Source organism: Gymnoscopelus braueri (genome assembly GCF_963280865.1).
Source record: "Gymnoscopelus braueri genome assembly, chromosome: 6".
Taxonomy (NCBI): Eukaryota; Metazoa; Chordata; class Actinopteri; order Myctophiformes; family Myctophidae; genus Gymnoscopelus; species Gymnoscopelus braueri.
This window is the reverse complement of record NC_137607.1, coordinates 41,687,748-41,704,786: the sequence shown is the minus strand read 5'-3', so window position 1 is coordinate 41,704,786 and position 17,039 is coordinate 41,687,748.

Sequence of the window (17,039 nt, the reverse complement as noted above, 5' to 3'; positions counted from 1 at the left end):
ATGTAAGAACTAGACCCTGGAGGGTGTTTGGAAAGACAGCTGCATCTGCAAACCTAGCAATGTGTTTTGTTTGTCTTTTTTTGGTTATTGTAATATTTTTATTTATTTTCATTTTTCGTGTTTTTTGTATTGTCTGTAAAATAAAATAAAAATTAATTTAAAAAATAAAAGTGTTTGACATTATCATGCACACATTTCTGCATTTTGAGAATAAATGCACAGAATACAATAAGGGCCATATTTTCGCCGGTGCCTTTTACCCGTTATCCCTAAACTTCTTTGCTGTTTTTTACTATTTTAAAAAACATTTTCAAATAGTTCAACTAGCCGATCTACATCGACACGTTGTGGGCTTGTAGATTAGCTATTTGAACTATTTGAAAAGGTTTTGAAAATGGCAAAGAAGTTTAGGGATAATGGGTAAGGAACCGACGAAAATAGGGCCCAAAGGCTTTTTTTGCCACGCTATTAGAGCTCTGCATGAAACCAAAACTCCTGCCCGAGCCCAGCCCTGGCCTCTCTGGCTTTCTTGAGGGGGTTCCAAATAGGGGTGTTGGAAAAATCGATTAATGTAAGATTCGCGATTCTTATTAGAAACTATTTAAAATTGATTCACAATTTCAAAAACTTTTTTTTTTTCTTTTCTTTTTTTTGTTTGGTTTAAGGAGTTTTTACTCTATGGTGTTTGTGATATATGAAATGTAAGCTTACCATAATCACAGTAAACATTATCATGTCTTCAGTCATATTCAAGGGCTTTTTTTAAAACTAACCAGTCACTTTCAGTTGAGCACAGCTGAGGTGTGTGTGTCACTGTCCAGCTGACGCTCGTTGACACTCGTTAATGTTACTTGCATCAAAGCAATTATGCTGTGTTTCTGCATCAAACAGAATACACCTAATCTAAGATTCCATCAAAGCCAAGAATCTTTACACGACCCTCTCTGGTATTATATCTTGTTTTGTTTGAGCTGTTAGAAATAACTAGGCTACACTTGGTTGTTAAAGTCCAGATGAAAACCATATGACTGAAATAATTTAGGTAAAACTGATTGGGATTTTTTTTAAATCAGAATCAATGCTTTTAAAACTGTGCCATGGCATGCAATATCAAGGCAAGTCAGCAGCAAATAACATAAATAACATCAACAATAATGTTCCCGTTAGCGACTGTCCATTACAGATAAGCATGTTGTGAAGAATAAAGCCAAGTAGCGTGATCCAGCAGCAAATAAGTAATTAGAGATGTATGATCTACTTTTCTTGGTGTGTGTGAAGAATGATGTTTCAAACGTTTTATCCCCAAAAATAAATATCCATTTAACTGTCGTATGCATGTTTGTATAATAATGAGACTGCATCCACTGAACTGGAAAAGGAAACAGGTGTGCCCCCTTCTGAAAACTCCTATTGTACTGTATGTTTGTACTCACAGACTAGAAGGTAGAGTGATGTTAGCTCCATCCTTGCTCACTGACTGACTGACTGACAGTTATGACTGAGTATGACTACTGGTGTTGTGGTGGGGGAAGAGGGGGCTGCACTGATACTGAAGGAGATGATGACAAGTGACAAGCGACAGAGAATGCCCTCCCCGCGACGAACCCCAATCTGCACTGTAAAATCCTCAGTGCTTATTTAACTCTCAGAGATACAGACCGGCAAGGGTCCCCAGACTAGACGTTGAGAACCAGTGGTGTGTAGGACAGCACGAGAGCAGAGGATGTGGTCAGAGAGTAGCCTGTAGATCATGTAGAGGTGCCACTTTCCACCTAACCATAACCCCTATGGCTTGCAAAGAACACCTGCCTCTCTGCAACCACCATCTGCGCCATCACTGAACAGAGAGAATGTTCTGTTTTCTATGTCAGCTGCAGTATGATTATGTATGTAAGGAGTTATTGTATCATACAAATATGTGTTTTAGTCTGCTTGGTGGAATGCAAGAAACAGATGCAAAACGTAAGCCTTGATGAGCATGTTTATTGAAATATTAACTTTTTTAGGATCAGTGTTAGTGTGTTATACACTGTGGTGCTTACTGCACGGTAGCACACTGCAGGCTCTGCTAGATTCACCCCAGCCAGAGTTCAATGCATCAGGCCTGTTGGTGCTGGAACACACACACACTGTGTGGGTTTGCGTGCGTGCATGCTTGCGTCTGTGTTGTGGTACATCCCTCGTTTCCATCATAGTCCCTTTGCGTGTCCTTGTTTAGCAGTGTTTATTTGTGTTTATCTTTTTTGTGTCCTGCCGCTGTGTGTTCCCTGCCTTCTTGCTTGCGTGCGTGCGTGCGTGCGTGCGTGCGTGCGTGCGTGGGTGCGTGCGTGCGTGCGTGCGTGCGCGCCTAGGCTTGGCTCCTAGCCTAGGCTTCTTCTCCTAGTCTCCTCATTTCCCACCTTTCGCACCTGCCTGCCATCAACTCATCAACCTCATAGTATTTAAACCCTCATCTTCTCTCCACCCATCACCAGATCATTGTACACCCTTCTGTTAGCTACTCCTCTGCCTACTTTTTGGCCTACATGCTACCAGCTCGCTGCCATTTGGACCCCTGGTGGTCCACAGACCCCATGTTGAGAAACATCGCTTCAGGCTTTAGGCTTGTAGTAAGTGGAGTAGTGCGGTCAAAGCAGCTGCTTCCTTTCTGGCTTCCTGTGCAGACCCTCAGTGTGCGCACACGCCACCACCACACAGCAGCTGCTGCATCTGCTTCTCTGGCACTGGGACGGTCGGGCCGACTGCTGAACGGCCAGTCTATTCCAGGTGGAACTGGGCCGGTCATTTAAAACATTTCTTTTTACCACAGACTTTGATGATTGATTGAATACTTTATTAGACAGAAATGAAAACAGCACAAGGTACAGTCAGACATTTGAGCTAAAAGGATAACACAAAAAAGTCTGGGGGATTTGTTTCCATTGTGGTCCTATGTATTCAATTCATCAACATAGCATAAAAATGGGGCACGGTGGCGCAGTCGGTAGTGCTGCCGCCTCACAGCTAGAAGGTCCTGGGTTCGATTCCCGCAGGGGACGCTGTGGGCGCTGGGGGCGTGTTCTCTATCAGTGCCCATACCCAAGGTGGGGTTGGCGAAAGGGCCTTTCTGTGTGGAGTTTGCATGTTCTCCCCGTGTTCCCTAGCTCTGCGGGTAGGTACCCTCACAAAAACATGCAGTAATCCTGGTCACTATACTGCCTCCCCCTGGCCAGCCGGGGCGCCTGATGGAGGGGAAAGGAACTGGTTGGAATAACGTGTTCCTTCCACGCGCTACGTCCTACCAGGGAAACTCTCCCCTGTCAGGTGACAAGAAGGTCAGTTGGCTCTCATGCATTGAAGGAGGCATGAGCTCGGCCCTGGCCTCCCTAGGTTGGCAGAGGGAAGGTAGTGCCCAGGATTACATAGACAATTGGCACTGGGTGTAAAAAAATAGGGTTACAAAATCGTGGGATAAAAATGTAATAAAAAATAAAAATCACACCCTGTGTGAAGTGGGCGGTGTCTTCCTAGCTAACCACAATACTGAATGGAGTCAACCAATGATGTACAAAAAATAAATAACTATATAACTAAATAACTATAAATATATTTATTGAAACACTCTTTATGAAAGTCATATTCCGATGTACAATGGTTAAAAAAAAAAAAAAAAAAATTGTTATATATTTACATATATACATACTAAATTATTTATTTCTTAAAGAGCCACTTCTAGGAAGACTTTCTATTTTCTTCTCAATATCGGTTTTCTCATTTCAGCCATAGTGATCTTTGACTTCTACTTCTACTACTTTACTGTTCTCACGAAATGGACAGTATCTAAGTAATATACTAGTGTTACATCACAGTGGTTTTAGATTAGTTTCGTCATATGTATCACTAGCCAATCACAGCATGTGTCTTGCTAGCTAATCACAATACTGAATGGAGTCGATCAATCATGTACAAAAGATAAATACATTTATTGAAACACTCTTTATGATGGACAAAACCATTTGATAACCACATTGATAACAATCATAAAACTCATATACTGTGAGATTACACCCTAAAAGACAATGGTGTGAATAATGTTGTCTTTCCATGCACTGCATATTCCCGGCTCTGCCCTAATTTTTTGCCTTTCCATTTGTACCTGGTACCAGGTGCCCGACACTTGGAGGTATATTTTTTTGCCCGTCCTCTCGAACTTCCAGCGGAGCCAAGCGTGGTTGAGCCGATACCAAAATGGTGACGTGTAACCCCATGTCACCAGACTGTCCATGAGGTGGAAAGCCGTGCAAACTGTTTTGCAAACGTGCAAACTGACATGCAAACTGTCCTTAACAATAAAAAGAGGGTATTGTTGTTGTGATGGGAAATGACCAATGATATTTGGTTGTGTGACAATTGAAATGAGAGGCCTTATTGTGTTGCATGCAACAGTTATGTCTACATAGTTATGTGCAGGGCTAGTGAAGATAATACCAAGAATTATGGTGCAGTTAAACATTCTGTCCTTGTTTGACCATGTGTTAACCACACTGAGCCATCTGTGCACGAATGCTAAAGTGAAAGTTTGCTCAATGTGTTTGTACTGCACACTGTTAACAAACTTACACCAAAGAGACAAACGAGTTATTGTGTATTCAGACTTTGTTCATTTATTTCACCAGTTGATGAATATGTTTATTTTATTTGACATGCATGAGTGCTAGTTTTCAACACCTGTTCACTGGAGGCTTTTCTTCATAGAATAACATTAATCTAACACTAATCAAATACAGGGAATAAAACATTAAAATCACAAATCTGACCCAATACATTAACTGTGAAACAAAAGCAACATACAGTAATCATTCCAAGAACCAGTCAGAATCTATTCATGTGAGCACTGTTGATTTGATCATAACCATGATTTGAGTCCTCTGTTAAACACGTTACCATCAGACTCTATGGAATTCTATGGAAGCGAAACAAGCGGGAAAAAAATATTACTTTTCTGTTTTGAGCTCAACTCGGGGCCTCCAGAGCGCAAAAGGAGCAGCTTCACTCACATTGATAACAATCATAAAACGCATACACTGTGAGATTACACCCTAAAAGACAATGGAGTGAATAATGTTTAGGATGAGGGATGTGGGATGCAAGCCATCGGACTCTTTAGTAGTGTTTGGTCTGTCAATTGTCATTTTTTTAATATTGTAGGTTGACTATGCTTAGATGCCTATTTTAGATGTTTTCTATTACTATAATGTGTTTTTATTGATGTCTCTATGAGAGTTGCTGTAACACCTTAATTTCCCCTCGGGGATGAATAAAGTACCTACCTACCTACCTAATGTCGTCTTTCCATGCACTGCATATTCCCGGCTCTGCCCTATTTTTTTACACCCTAAAAGACAATGGTGTGAATAATGTTGTCTTTCCATGCACTGCATATTCCCGGCTCTGCCCTAATTTTTTGCCTTTCCATTTGTACCTGGTACCAGGTGCCCGACACTTGGAGGTATATTTTTTTGCCCGTCCTCTCGAACTTCCAGCGGAGCCAAGCGTGGTTGAGCCGATACCAAAATGGTGACGGGTAACCCCATGTCACCAGACTGTCCATGAGGTGGAAAGCCGTGCAAACTGTTTTGCAAACGTGCAAACTGACATGCAAACTGTCCTTAACAATAAAAAGAGGGTATTGTTGTTGTGATGGGAAATGACCAATGATATTTGGTTGTGTGACAATTGAAATGAGAGGCCTTATTGTGTTGCATGCAACAGTTATGTCTACATAGTTATGTGCAGGGCTAGTGAAGATAATACCAAGAATTATGGTGCAGTTAAACATTCTGTCCTTGTTTGACCATGTGTTAACCACACTGAGCCAGCTGTGCACGAATGCTAAAGTGAAAGTTTGCTCAATGTGTTTGTACTGCACACTGTTTCCAGGGTTAACAAACTTACACCAAAGAGACAAACGAGTTATTGTGTATTCAGACTTTGTTCATTTATTTCACCAGTTGATGAATATGTTTATTTTATTGGCTAAACTTCAAGCATGTCTTATAGACATCAAGAGTTGGATGACCCGTAATTACCTACTCCTCAACTCGGACAAAACTGAAGTTATTGTACTTGGCCCTAAGCACCTCAGAGATAAACTAGCCGATAAGAATTTTAACCTAGATGGTATTACCTTGACCTCCAGGGCCACTGTAAAGAATCTGGGAGTCACGTTTGACCAAGATATGTCCTTTCAGTCCCACATAAAACAAATTTCAAGAAATGCCTTTTTTCACCTGCGTAATATTGCAAAAGTTAGGCACATTCTGTCCCAAAATGATGCAGAAAAACTTGTCCACGCATTTGTTACCTCTAGGCTGGACTATTGCAACGCTTTATTATCAGGCTGCCCAAGTAAGTCCCTAAATAGCCTGCAGCTAGTCCAAAATGCCGCTGCGCGCATACTGACAGGAACCAGAAGAAGAGATCATATTACTCCTTCATTGGCCTCTTTGCACTGGCTCCCGGTTAAATACAGAATAGAGTTTAAAGTTCTCCTCCTCACATACAAGGCTCTCAATGGACAGGCACCAGTATATCTCAAAGAACTCATCGAGCCCTAAACCAGCCAGAACACCATTGCGTCCACAGTATGAAAAAATGCTTACAGCTCCAAGAAACCCCAAAAAAATTAGAACAGGAGGCAGAGCATTTAAGTTTCAGGCACCTCAGCTGTGGAACCTTCTCCCAGTCTCAGTCCGTGAAGCAGACACACTCTGTAAATTTAAGGCTAGACTAAAAACCTTTCTCTATGATAAAGCTTATAGCCGAAGTGTATAGACTCAGTCACCCTATAGTCATCCCCCTTTTCCTCTCTCCTCTCGTCCTCTCTTTTCTCGTCCTCCCTTTGGTTGTGTGGGTTTGTGTCCCATTGGTACAATCGTAATTAACCCTGTACGGATTCACGCTCTAGTAAGGCCTGCCACTAATTCTACAAACGGGGACCTGCTCCCCGGAGTTTCTTTTATTTCCCACGTCGCAGGTCCATGGACCCCCAGCTGCGGCTCAATACTGTGACTGCGGACCGGGCCTCTCCATGGAGCACGACCGTGGATTTCTACTACATTACACTATACCACTACACTATACTGTATATTATCTTAACATTCTTTTATTATACCATTATATACTGCATACACACTATTGCTGTACTATATTATATTATCATATACTATCTTACACTATTATATTTGCTACTATTGTTATTGTTACTACTTGCACTGTATCTCTTTCTGTCTCTCCTCTGTCTGTCTCTCCCTCTCTCTCTCTTCTTTCCCCCGACACGGTCGAGGCAGAAGGCCGCCACCCTAGAGCCTAGGGTCTGCCTGACGTTTCTTCCAGTTAAGAGGGAGTTTTTCGTTGCCACTGTCGCAAAATTGCTTGCTCAGGGTGGGATGTCGGGTCTCTTCTCTACATGTAAAGTGTCTTGAGACAACTTGTTGTGATTTGACACTTTAATAAAATTGAATTGAATTGAATTGAATATTTGACATGCATGAGTGCTAGTTTTCAACACCTGTCCACTGGAGGCTTTTCTTCATAGAATAACATTAATCTGACACTAATCAAATACAGGGAATAAAACATTAAAATCACAAATCTGACCCAATACATTAACTGTGAAACAAAAGCAACATACAGTAATCATTCCAAGAACCAGTCAGAATCTATTCATGTGAGCACTGTTGATTTGATCATAACCATGATTTGAGTCCTCTGTTAAACACGTTACCATTAGACTCTATGGAATTCTATGGAAGCGAAACAAGCGGGAAAAAAATATTACTTTTCTGTTTTGAGTTCAACTCAGGGCCTCCAGAGCGCAAAAGGAGCAGCTTCACTCACATTGATAACAATCATAAAACGCATACACTGTGAGATTACACCCTAAAAGACAATGGAGTGAATAATGTTTAGGATGAGGGATGTGGGATGCAAGCCATCGGACTCTTTAGTAGTGTTTGGTCTGTCAATTGTCATTTTTTTTAATATTGTAGGTTGACTATGCTTAGATGCCTATTTTAGATGTTTTCTATTACTATAATGTGTTTTTATTGATGTCTCTATGAGAGTTGCTGTAACACCTTAATTTCCCCTCGGGGATGAATAAAGTACCTACCTACCTACCTAATGTCGTCTTTCCATGCACTGCATATTCCCGGCTCTGCCCTATTTTTTTGGCCTTTTCCATGTGTACCTGGGCATTTTTTTGAGACACAAATGAATCTATAATTCAATAGCATTTACATTTCATCTCCGGGTGATCGTATTGAATTGAATTATAGATACATTTGTTATACATACATTTGTGTCTAAAAAAATGCAATTATTGGCTTAAGATTAAAAAGCATTAGCCTTATTTAATTTACATTTTCAAAATATCCTTTTCATTTTAATCACACAATTAAGTAATTAAGTTAGTGTCCACACTGAATAACGAAAAAGTACATCAAACACACACTGTGTTTTAGTCTGCTTGGTGGAATGCAAGAAACAGATGCAAAACGTAATGATCAGTGCTAGTGCGTTATACACTGTGGTGCTTACTGCACGGAAGTAGCACACTGCAGGCTCTGCTAGAGTCACCCCAGCCAGAGTTCAATGCATCAGGCCTATTGGTGCTGGAACACACACACACTGTGTGGGTTTACAAACCCTTTGACAAGGAAGAACAGTCAATCTTTAGGCACCATTCACACCGAGCACGATAACTACAACTATAACGATAATTAAGTTAGTGTCCACACTGAAGAACAATAAAGTAGAGTAAACAGTGCATCAAACACACACTGCTCAGTCCAGCCGTGTCAGAACCCACACGGAGGGAGAGAGAGAGATATCCACCTCCGTGGTGCTGAAGGACAGTCAGCCTCCTCACTAAGAACAGCATACTGTAAAGGGTCAGCCAGGTCAGCTTGTTGTTCAAGTAAAGCCAAGGAACGTGTTTCTCCATTGATTCCCCTATGGATGGTGATAGGTGCTGAGAGCTCTGTGTGTGTGTGTGTGTGTGTGTGTGTGTGTGTGTGTGTGTGTGTGTGTGTGTGTGCGTGTGCGTGTGTGTGCGTGTGCGTGTGTGTGTGTGTCTCCGTGCGTACGCGTGTCAGAGAGAGAGGGGAGCTAATCTACCGAACCACTTGACCAGTCAGCCTCAAACGTTTTGTGCATGCTGCCAGCTGCAGAAGGAGCAGGAAGACACTGCTTCCCAAATTGTTCACATCGACCTCATGGTGCCACTATACCAGCCCTCTTTACATTTTGGCCTATAACTCTTGAATGTTTGGTCGTACAAAGAAGATTTATTTTCCCCTGGATTTCTTAGATCAGACAGACAGACCGACAGACAGACAGACAGACAGACAGACATTGACCGTGTTAGAAAGCTTTACTTTTTTTTTAAATACTTTTTTTAATCCTGAAAAGTAAAATTTGTATTTAATTTCAAATGCTTTCAGTTATACTTATGTTAACTTTATGAACTTAAATACAAAGTAATATACAATACAAGTAATTAAAGTGGGTCATGTTTGCATGTTTAAAATTGTAACAGTTGAAATCAATAATATATCAGTATTCCGATTAACCTGCGGACCGCATTAAGTGAAGGTGGCGGGCCGCCAGTTGCCCATGTATGCTGTAGACTAGAGGGTCAGCCAGGTCAGCTTGTTGTTCAAGTGACGCAAAGGAACATGTTTCTCCACTGATTCCCCTATGGACTACCAGCTCGCTGCTATTTGGACCCCTGGTGGTCCACGGACCCCATGTTGAGAAACATCGCTTCAGACTTTAGGCTTGTAGTACGTGGAGCAGTGTGGTCAAAGCAGCTGCTTCCTATCTGGCTTCCTGTGCAGACCCTCAGTGTGTGCACACGTCACCACCACACACAGCAGCTGCTGCATCTGCTTCTCTGGCACTGGGACGGTCGGGCCGACTGCTGAACGGCCAGTCCATTCCAGGTCGAACTGGGCCGGACATTTAAAAAAAAGAATTACCACAGACTTTGATTGATTGATTGATTGAATACTTTATTAGACAGAAATGAAAACAGCACGAGGTACAGTCAGACATTTGAGCTAAAAGGATAACACAAAAAGTCCTGGGGATTTGTTTCCATTGTGGTCCTATGTATTCAAATAATCAACATAGCCTAAAAATAACACCAAAATACAATATCATCAACAAATATAAAACACTACATTGTACAAGTAGAAATTCACCTGTCAATCACATTAAATTGATTGATTGATTGATTGATTGATTGATTGATTGATTGATTGATTGATTGATTGGTTGAGGAGCAGCTTCACTCACATTGATAATCATAAAACGCATACTGTATACTGTGAGATTACACCCTAAAAGACAATGGGGTGAATAATGTCGTCTTTCCATGCACTGCATATTCCCGGCTCTGCCCAAATTTTTTTGCGTTTCCACTTAACTAGTACCAGGTGCCCGACACTTGGAGGTATTTTTTTTTTGCCCGTCCTCTCGAAGTTCCAGCGGGGCCAAGCGTGATTGAGCCGATACCAAAATGGTGACGTGTAACCCCATGTCACCAGACTGTACATGCGGTGGAAAGCCGTGCAAACTGTTTTGCAAACTGACATGAAAACTGTCCTTAAAGGACAACTTTGTTTTTTTACAACCAAGGTTTATATTTTAGCTTGTAATTAATGTAAATAAAAGATGAATGTTTTTTTTTTTTCATTTACTGCTGTCTATAGTTTGAGCAATTATGGCAATCTTTTTTACAGTGGGCGGGGGCATTCTGTCCGGTGGCTAAATATGTATTTTTTACACAATAAAAAAGTTACGGTGGTCTTTGAAGGCCAGATGTGAGTTATTGGGGGCTAGCAAAGCTACTGTAAATAATAATAAAGAAATCGCCGGGTTATTGTGTAAAAAAAGACATATTTAGCCACCGGACAGAATGCCCCCACCCACTGTAAAAAAGATCGCGAAAATTGCTAAAACTATAGAAAGCAGTACATTTTTATATTTTAACACTCATCTTTTATTTACTTTAATTACTATCTAAAACATAAACCTTGGTTGTAAAAAAACCAAAGTTGTCCTTTAAAGGGGTAGTTCACCCCCAAAATAACTTTTTTTCTATTGATTACTGACCATCTGGAGCCTTGAATTCATAGATATTTTTTTGTTTTTGTCACATTCCTAAGCCAATAATTTGATTATAATAAATGTGTCCCCATTGATTCCGGTAGGAGACACAAATGCATTTGTGTCTCCTACCGGAATCAATGGGGCTAAATTTATTATAATCAAATAATAAAGGAAGGAATGCGACAAAAACAAATAAATATCCATGAATTCAAGGCTCCATGGGGTGAGTAATCAATAGATATATGATTATTTAATATGTTTATTTATTATAATAATAATTTATTATAATATGTTTATTTTATTTGACATGCATGAGTGCTAATTTTCAACACCTGTCCACTGGAGGCTTTTCTACATAGAATAACAGTAATCTAACAAAGATCTAACAAATTCTCTAAAAAAGGTGTTCATCATCGAACTCACAGTACCCTGGGAGGACTCAGTGGATGAGGCTTATGAGCGAAAACACCTACGCTATTCCGAGCTTGCTGCTGAAGCACAACATCGCGGATGGAACGCTGAGGTCCGCCCAATGGAGGTGGGGTGCAGAGGTTTTGTGGCAAGATCCACCACCAGACTGTTTGCAGACCTGGGAGTCAGAGGCCAAAGCCAGTGCTCAGCCATCAAAGCTGCATCGGAGGCAGCCGAAAGAAGCAGCCAGTGGCTTTTTATGAGGAGGAAAGACCCCTGCTGGGCCCCGAAGTAGCACGCCAGGAGGTAAGCGGTCAGCTTAGGCTTGACTCAGCTAAAGGACGCCCCTGCAATCCATAGTCCCATGAGAAGCCTGCCATTCAATAGGAAGGCGACTCTCATGGCTAATTGGGAATGACGCAAGCTCAGGGCTGATCACTCTGTTGCTGGCCACCTTTGGCGAGGGTGTATAGTGTCAAGGCCGAAACACCCCAAGGGAACACTACTGATGATGCGTCCCAAATTACAACCTAACCCCAGTTCCATCCACCATTCATCACTCTCAACTTTCTCATGTATGTGCCTGCACAAAGGAAATCTACATCTTATCCTGTGTTTCATAAACACTACTCAAATACAGGGAATAAAAAATGATTATCAAAAATCTGACCCAATACATTAACTGTGAAACAAAAGCAACATACAGTAATCATTGTAAGAACCAGTCAGAATCGATTCATGTGAGCACTGTTGATTTGATCATAACCATGATTTGAGTCCTCTTTATCATCAGACTCTAGTTTCTAGATCTGTGTCGATTTATTTAGTTGTAAATTCTATGGAAGCGAAACAAGCGAAACAAAAATATTACTTTTCTGTTTTGAGTTCAACTCAGGGCCTCCAGAGCGCAAAAGGAGCAGCTTCAATCACATTGATAACAATCATAAAACGCATATACTGTGAGATTACACCCTAAAAGACAATGGAGTGAATAATGTCGTCTTTCCATGCACTGCATATTCCCGGCTCTGCCCTCATTTTTTTTGCCTTTCCATTTGTACCTGGACATTTCATCTCAGGTGTACTCATTCTATGACGGAATTTTAATTATACATAAACGGTCATTTGATTTAACATTTTAAAAAAATGCCCCACTAAATAATGGACAATTCTCAAATGAAAAAAAAAAAGGCTATTTTGAAAATGTTAATTAAATAAGGCTAATGCTTTTTAAGCTAATAAATGCATTTTTTGAGACACAAATGAATGTATAATTCAATAGCATTTACATTTCATCTCCGGGTGATTGTATTGAATTTAATTATACATACATTTGTGTCTAAAAAAATGCATTTATTGGCTTAAGATTAAAAAGCATTAGCCTTATTTAATTTACATTTTCAAAATATCCATTTTAATCACACAATTAAGAAATTAAGTTAGTGTCCACACTGAAGAACGATTAAGTAGAGTAAACAGTGCATCAAACACACACTGTGTTTTAGTCTGCTTGGTGGAATGCAAGAAACAGATGCAAAACGTAAGGATCAGTGCTAGTGCATTATACACTGTGGTGCTTACTGCACGGAAGTAGCACACTGCAGGCTCTGCTAGAGTCACCCCAGCCAGAGTTCAATGCATCAGGCCTATTGGTGCTGGAACACACACACACTGTGTGGGTTTACAAACCCTTTGACAAGGAAGAACAGTCAATCTTTAGGCACCATTCACACCGAGCACGATAACTATAACTACAACTATAACGATAATTAAGTTAGTGTCCACACTGAAGAACAATAAAGTAGAGTAAACAGTGCATCAAACACACACTGCTCAGTCCAGCCGTGTCAGAACCCACACGGAGGGAGAGAGAGAGATATCCACCTCCGTGGTGCTGAAGGACAGTCAGCCTCCTCACTAAGAACAGCATACTGTGATGGGTGTGGCAGAGCACAGACTTATAGAGTGACATTGATGAACAGACGCAGTGATTGACTGCATTACTTTCAGGTGCGGTGTGAACACAGACACTATAAAAGAGTCAGTCGGACTTGGAAACGGATCGGAGCGACACGTCTTGTGAACCGGCACTCAAGGGACGGGAGGGGCGTTCGCAAGTGACAGTCTTGCCGACGCGAAGATAGCTAGCGAGGGGGAGCTAGCTATATTGTTGGTAGCAGGAGGGGAGACTATAACCACGGTCTCCTGTAGTTAGTTAGTGGGGGAACTTAGTGAGTGTACGGCACACTGCTCCGCCGATCTGCAACCGTGCGAGTGTCCAGCACAAGGACACACTGACTTGACTCTTGTCCGCACGTTCCCGTCGTCCAGCCAGTATCTCCCCGGGGAGTTGGACGGTGGCACAAGCTCAGACCCCGGGGGAGGGTCCCGCCGCCTGGCGAGTTAAGTACCCATGCAAGCAATCGAGTAGTATTGTTGCATAACATTGGTGCACAGATAGAAGCACTGTATTTTAAGTATTGTAGCAAATGGTTTTATTATTAGGGGTTTCAAGCACTGTATTGTATATAACTTTAGAGTATGAATTAATAAAGATCGCTCTGTATATTTGTACATCCTTGTTGTCTCGCTTATTCCAAGGTCTGACATTATCTACCATTGTGTAGAAACGATAGAAAACCGCATTTATTACATTGGTGGCAGCGGTGGGATTTATCAAAATGTCAGACCCTGAAAATAACGCAGAAGTTGGCAACAATGTTAATCAGCCTAATTTGTTTGCAACTCCACGGCCAGTTTTTATGCCAGAAACCTTCACGGGCACCGGGCGGGAATGGGTTGATTGGGCTGAACAGTTTGAAATGGCAGCTGATGTTAATAATTGGGATGAATCCCTCAGATAAAAATTTATGAGCCTGCTTTTGTCTGGTCGCGCTCGGGAGGTGTATAGTGGGTTGTCTGCAACTGCTAAAGCTAACTATGCCTCGCTAAAGACCGCCATGGGGAGATGTTTAGACCCTTGTGATAGCGATGACTGGAACAGGGCTAGCTTCTCTTCACGTAGGAGGTTACATAATGAGACTGTCAGAGAATTTGGCTGCTGATGGAGTAATCCCAGAAGACTCTGACCTACAGAAATATGTCCCAGTTTGGACACAGTTGCAAGTACAAGGAGGTAGATTAGTGAGGATTCCTCCTGCCTATTCTGATGCTGCATCCCGGGTACAGGTAGTGTTACCACGGTCGCTGGTTCCTGAAGTTTTAAAACAGTTGCACAATGTTCCTACAGGGGGACATTTGGGGGTGCAAAAACTGCAGGGAAAAGTTAAAGACCGTTTTTACTGGCCGGGATGGTTTGGAGATGTTAAGATGTGGGTCAAACAATGTGTAGATTGTGGATCCCGTAAGACTCAGGGGAAACTGCCACGTGCCCCTTTACAGCCATCTGTGACATCTAGGCCGTTCGAGCGGGTCGCACTTGACATCCTTGGTCCCCTCCCAGTGACCTCGAGAGAGAATAAGTACATATTGGTTGTAGGTGATTACTTCTCAAAGTGGACAGAGGCTTTTCCTCTACCTAATCAAGAAGCCTGTACTGTCGCTAAAGTTTTGACTGAGGAATGGGTGTGTCATTATGGGGCCCCACGTAGTCTGCACTCAGACCAAGGACGCAACTTTGAATCAAATCTGTTCAGAGAACTGTGTAGGCTGCTGCATATGCACAAAACTCGCACCACACCTTATCACCCCGAGTCGGATGGATTGATTGAGCGGTTCAATCGTACTCTGTTAGATATGGTATCCCTCTTTGTAGAAGAGAATCAGTCTAATTGGGACACGCTTTTACCTTATGTTATGATGGCATATCGTAGTAGTGTACATGCTAGCACCCTTTTCACCCCTTACCGAGTATTGTTTGGACAGGAAATGGTTTTGCCGGTTGATGTTATGTTAAACGTAGGCAACCAGGAGTCCTTCATCTCAGTGGCTGAGTATGTGTATAAGTTGAGGGACACGTTGTCTACTGTTGTTGAGGCGGTAAAAAAACATCAAGCCAGGGCCTCAGGACACCAGAAAGTGGCCTATGATTTCAGGGCAAAATTCCAATATTATTCAGAGGGGGAACTAGTTTGGATGAGGAATAAGGCTAAAAAGCGTGGACTGTGTCCCAAACTACAGAGACGGTATAAAGGCCCCTTTAGAGTAGTGGACAGGGTGACAGAGGTCCTCTACAGGCTAGTGCCAGTCGAGGGAGGCTCAGAGAGTGTTGTGCATTTCAACCGACTCAAACCTTGTACTTCTTCCTTGCCAGTGCCATCAGAGTCGGTGGAGAGTGAAACATCCATGGGAGGTGAACAGAGGGACTGCACTATTCAACCAGAGCAATGGCAGCAGTCGGGGGTCCCGTTTGGTGCCAGTTGGGTCCACCTTCGTCCGCCCAGCCGGGATGTCCCTGCGGAGGTGACGACAACGCCGGCAGGGACGACCGAGGATGTGGGAGGGCAACAGAGGACCCCATCACCGGTAACGCAGCGGGTCCTGCCAGTCGAGTCTGCAGCCTCTGAATTAGCCACTCCCTTGGATGCGTCTGTAGCCGTTGCACAGCCGGGGCCCCAAGCTTCAGCAGCGTCGGAGGTTGCGGAGGGAAGTTCAGCACTCCTGCGGAGCTCACCAGCTGGGTTGCGAGAAGTCAACATGCCAGCAGGTTCCGCAGCCGCTGGATCAGCCCAGCCTTTGGATCTGTCTGTGTCCAATCCTGGGCGGTGGGCACAAGACGCTCCAGGGGTGCCAACGTTCAGGGGAGGACGTCCAGCACGCCAGCGGAGACCAGCCGTGTGGTTACGTGATTACGATGTGTCACTATAGACTCGAGGACGAGTCTCCTTCAAGTCGGGGAGAAGTGTGATGGGTGTGGCAGAGCACAGACTTATAGAGTGACATTGATGAACAGACGCAGTGATTGACTGCATTACTTTCAGGTGCGGTGTGAACACAGACACTATAAAAGAGTCAGTCGGACTTGGAAACGGATCGGAGCGACACGTCTTGTGAACCGGCACTCAAGGGACGGGAGGGGCGTTCGCAAGTGACAGTCTTGCCGACGCGAAGATAGCTAGCGAGGGGGAGCTAGCTATATTGTTGGTAGCAGGAGGGGAGACTATAACCACGGTCTCCTGTAGTTAGTTAGTGGGGGAACTTAGTGAGTGTACGGCACACTGCTCCACCGATCTGCAACCGTGCGAGTGTCCAGCACAAGGACACACTGACTTGACTCTTGTCCGCACGTTCCCGTCGTCCAGCCAGTATCTCCCCGGGGAGTTGGACGGTGGCACAAGCTCAGACCCCGGGGGAGGGTCCCGCCGCCTGGCGAGTTAAGTACCCATGCAAGCAATCGAGTAGTATTGTTGCATAACATTGGTGCACAGATAGAAGCACTGTATTTTAAGTATTGTAGCAAATGGTTTTATTATTAGGGGTTTCAAGCACTGTATTGTATATAACTTTAGAGT